General features: G+C 39.9%; 1 pseudogene; it reads right to left on the bottom strand.

The window, feature by feature from the left end:
• Nucleotides 1-346: 346 nt before the first annotated feature.
• Nucleotides 347-464, bottom strand: LOC148539717 (5S ribosomal RNA; annotated as a pseudogene).
• Nucleotides 465-4,829: the final 4,365 nt, after the last annotated feature.

The following is a 4,829-nucleotide window of genomic DNA, read 5'->3' as shown; positions in this document are numbered from 1 at the left end:
GATAATTTACTATCATATCTCAAAAATACAATTTTGTAACCCATCAACAAGGGAGAAAAAAGTGTGGCTATTGTCTGGGGCACTCTTAATGATTAATGATAATTAAATTAAGACATCACTTTTATTTCCGACAATAAAATATTAATCATGTACCATATTTGTCTTTTTTTCTTCAAACATTCAGATGGTATAGATCCATCTTAGAGAGACAGACTTCGTGAATCATAACGAAGTCTGAAGGTGAATTGACAATTTATTACACACTCAGAAATTGGGTATATTATACAATTAATATCAAATTAGTATTGCTTGTCCTAATGCAAAATCACTCCCAAAAGTGTGTTTTAAACTACAGCACCTGGTATTCCCTGGGGGTCACCCTACCAGGTACTGACCAGGCCAAATACAGTTTAGCTTCCAAGATCAGACGAGTCTGGGCAATCACGTATTGTATGGCTGTAGTAATATTTAGGGAAAATTGCATAATTGTCAGGTCAAGACAATAAATGTAGGACTAGTGTTGTTAATAGTCCATTTTATAGTGAATTGCAGCTTACAAAAAAAGGAATGCACAAGCAAGCCTTAGTTGTACCACATAAGTCAATCTGAGGAAATTGCCAGACTTGATCTGCATATAATATCTTGTGCTTCTAAATCCACATCATTCAAGTAATTATGAACATTAATGTATAAATTAGGCTATATGCAAAGCAGATAAAGTTGGTCCGGCAGAGTAACTTGTAATGAACTCTAATATCATGTGGTAAGCTGCGATAACATCATCCATCACAATCCGGAAGGTATTGTATATGCAAAACAAATGAAAGCATACATTTGTCACAATCTGATGTTTCTAATTAGTATAATGAAAAATGACACAACCTATGTCAAATCAGACCATTAATGGATGAACAAGAAAGATTCAAAATCACTGTCTCTGTGAAAATTATTAAGTGCTTAATAATAAAAGATCCATATGTATTGAAAATAAAATAAAAAAGAAACCCATTGGTGAAAATTCACAGCATATATATATCAAATTCTGGACCAAAGATTTCTATTGCACATATATCAATTGGTCAATTAGCATAATTGAACCCAAAATGAAAAGAAAAGGGTGGAAGTTTTTGTAGAAACGAGAACATTAGTATAATCATGAATAATACATATTATCTCTCCAAGGTGAGAGGGATAATTGAAAAAGTGTGTAGCTATAGATTAGCTTTAAAAGTAAGATACACATAGAAGAATAAAAAATGAATCATAACCAGTCATCACATATATCAATTTACATGTGATCATATGAGTATAACAGAGACAGATTTGACAAAACATAAGAGTCTAGTCAGAATTGGCAGATGATCTCTAAAATGTGTATACACATGTATGGATATTTTTAGTGCTGTAATCAGCAAAAATTATTATAGAGAGATCCCATATAGTTCAATAAGTGATCAATATAAGCAGATCCTAGGACACAAAGGTCCCACTGTGTCAATGTAAGTATAAAAAATAATAAGTTTCCTGCATCCAGATCCTCGCAAATGAAGCAGGTTCAAGGACACGGAGATCCTATAGTGACTGCGTGTAAATATACAATACCGCTACTGTATCCCAGTCTCTGAGACATCCAGCCCGTGCACTGGCTGAAAGTCCAACGATGTGTGAAATAGCAATGAGGACGAGCATTTCGCCCGGCAGAGGGCTTGTTCACCTCCACACATCTTCTGTGTACGCATCGCAACTCCTCATTGTTTTCCGTTTGCAGATGCAGCCATCATCACTAGTATATGGACTTACATGTACCCTATGCTGGGTGAAAGACATCCATCTGATATAGGCATACCCTTGGAATACACAAGACTCAGAATAAGACACAACTGATTATTCATTCACTAATCATTTCTCGGCTCAACTACTGCAACCTTCTCCTCACTGGCCTCCAACGTTGCTATCTTGCTCCCCTCTAATCTGTTCTCAATGCTACAGCTAGACTTATCTTCCTCTCCCGCCATTCCACTTCCGCTGCTCCCCTCTGCCAAAAGCTGCACTGGCTCCCATTCCCCTACAGAATCCTCTTCAAACTCCTCACCTTCACATACAAGGCTCTTTCTAACTCTACTGCTCCCTACATATCCAACCTCATCTCCTTACACACTCCCTCCCGCTCACTCCGGTCTGCCAATGACTGTTACCTCTCCTCCACCCTGGTTACTTCATCTCATGCTCATGTCCAAGATTTTGCCATGAAGCCCCCCTTCACTGGAATGAGCTCCCTCACTTGATGAGGCTCTCCCCGATCTTGCAGAGCTTCAAACGTGCACTGAAAACACACCTGTTCATCAAAGCATACCCTTCCACAACATAACCGTGTCACCAGGTCGCTCTCCCTCCTGCCTCAGCCATCTCTAACTTGCCTACTTCCTGCACTCAGGTCCCCTTCTACACACTCATGCCTCATGTCTTCTATCTGTTTCCCCTCTCCCCTAGATTGTATGCTCCTAGGAACAGGGTCCTCCTCCGTACTGTCTCACAGCCCTCTTCTCAAGCACTTCAATGGCAGCCTTCACCTTCCCAGCTGTATTGTGTATGGAGAATTGTTACTTGTGCTCTGTTTATATTTTGGTGACTGTATTGTAAACTAAGTTTCTGTGCACCCTGTACTGTATGGACCACTTGTGGCGCCCTATAAATAAAATGTAATAAAAATAATAATAATAACTCTGACTACATGTCCACAACACTCCCATTATTCTCCCAAGAGATGGTTCTCTTTTGTGTGAACATCCAGTTGCTTCCCAGTTGACACCCATAACTCCCATTTCATTTACTGAGAGAAGCAGCTGAAATACGTCTGGCTTAGAATTGGCAGGAGATTCACTATGGCAAATGCAACTATTTCTAAAGTGGGGATGTAGTCGCATCCCAGCGTACGGGATGCAGATTGACTGAATACCAACGCCGAAAACCTGACAGGTCGGGGTCCCAGCACCAGTATCCCAACCGCCAGCATCCTGAAGGTATGTATCAGGGTGTTAGGGGAAGATTAGGGTGCGGGGTTAGGGTTAGGAACCAGGGAAGGAGGGTTAGGTTTAGGGTGTGAGGAGGGGGAGGCTAGGGTTAGGCAATATGGGGGAGGTTAGGTTTAGGCAAAGGGGAGGGAGTGTTAGGTTTAGGGTGCGGGGAGGGGGAGGTTAGGCTTAGGCACCAGCGGGGTAGGTTAGGGTTAGGCAATGGGAAGGGAGGGTTAGGATAGGGTTTAGGGTGAGACTTACCGTTCTTCCTTATGGGTGTAGGGATTCTGTCTGTTGGGATGTTGCCATTGGTATTCTGACCTGCGGCATCCCGACAGCCGGGATTTCATACCCAACCCCTAAAGTACACTAGCTGTGGCTGCATATAGAAATGCAAGCAATGCAGAATCAGGCCCTATGGGTCCTACTGCTCCAGATGCACCAGCACTACTACACCACTATGTTTGAGCTAAATGGTTCTCCAATGTACATGTCATGTTGGTTTCACAGTCTTTAGCATAGTGTGGAATGAAGCTTACTGGGGCCAAAAGAGGTTTAAGACATTTCCTGAGTTAACAAAACAATTAATTGAACAAGCATTAATGAATTTGGGCATTGTAACTTTAATTTAATGCTAAATTTGTATTCACTATGAGCTGTATATATAGCTATACCATTTATTTAAAACGATCCACCAGGTACTAGGAAAATGTTTGGACATTTTGTTAAATTCACTTAATTCATCTAAAGAAAGGGTGATAGTGGCTGCAGGTTATCATTTAATTTGTGCTGCTCAGATGGATCTGTCATGATTCCCACATGCTGAAAAAAGAAACAACTAAATATGATTTTGTGGCATATCATCAAGCTACTTTGAACACTGGATGGATTATTTTATTTATTAAAGGCATAAAGTAGGTCAGAGCGAAATTATATTTTTATTAAACTGCTCAAGAGGTCGTCTTTTGAACTTCACAATTTGTTGCAATCTGCTGTGTAGGTGCCGGAATGGAATGAGCACAAGGCGAGCAGTGCTAAGGGCTTGCTCTACTTAACTGTCAACTGTCAGATTATGTTTTGTGTAAAAAAAAAAAAAAGAAAAACATTTAATTAAACCCTGAGCATTCTTATCACTTCCCTTCAGGTATATCAAGCCTGATTCAATACAGACAGTGACAACTGTCACCAGAAAGGAGATTAATATGAAAGTGTAGAATCCTGCTGGGCAAAGCTAAACTGTAATCGGTTACATTTTACATTTATGGAAATACATATATGGGCACATCAGAGCATTCTTTAATTTAAATATTCAAACTAGACGGAAGGAAGGTGGCATTCAGAGCCAAGCATCATATTTGATGATTGGGGATGTTACAGTGGGTTACAGCAGTGCTCATAATTTAATGAGATTTAAAGGCAGGCTAAAGGCTATCCATAAATATCTGAAGTGAATTTCATATATTAAAGGCTGATTAAACAGTTCCAGGGACTTTGATGGGTCTCTTACTCTCTCTGGGCTCTATTTATTAACATTATTTTTACTAAAATAAAGTGAAAAAGGGTGTTTTCACACCCTTTTCACATTATTTTAGTTTCACCTGTAGTTATTACAGGGCAATTGGAGTAGAATTAGTAAAATTCTACTCCAACCCCCAGTATCACTTATTTTTAGTAAAGCAGATCGCATTTCCCATAATTGTAATGGGAAATGTGATCCGACCATAGTTACTAAAAATAAATTGTAAAAAAATACCGGGGGAAGCCCTGTGATAATAACGCCACCTGGAGGTGGCGTTATCCAGGGTCTCCCCCGGT

The sequence above is a fragment of the Taudactylus pleione genome, unplaced genomic scaffold (genome assembly GCF_031769625.1).
Source record: "Taudactylus pleione unplaced genomic scaffold, aTauple2 ptg000021l, whole genome shotgun sequence".
Taxonomy (NCBI): Eukaryota; Metazoa; Chordata; class Amphibia; order Anura; family Myobatrachidae; genus Taudactylus; species Taudactylus pleione.
The sequence above is the reverse complement of the archived record's forward strand: the minus strand, read 5'-3'. Positions and strand labels throughout refer to the sequence as shown.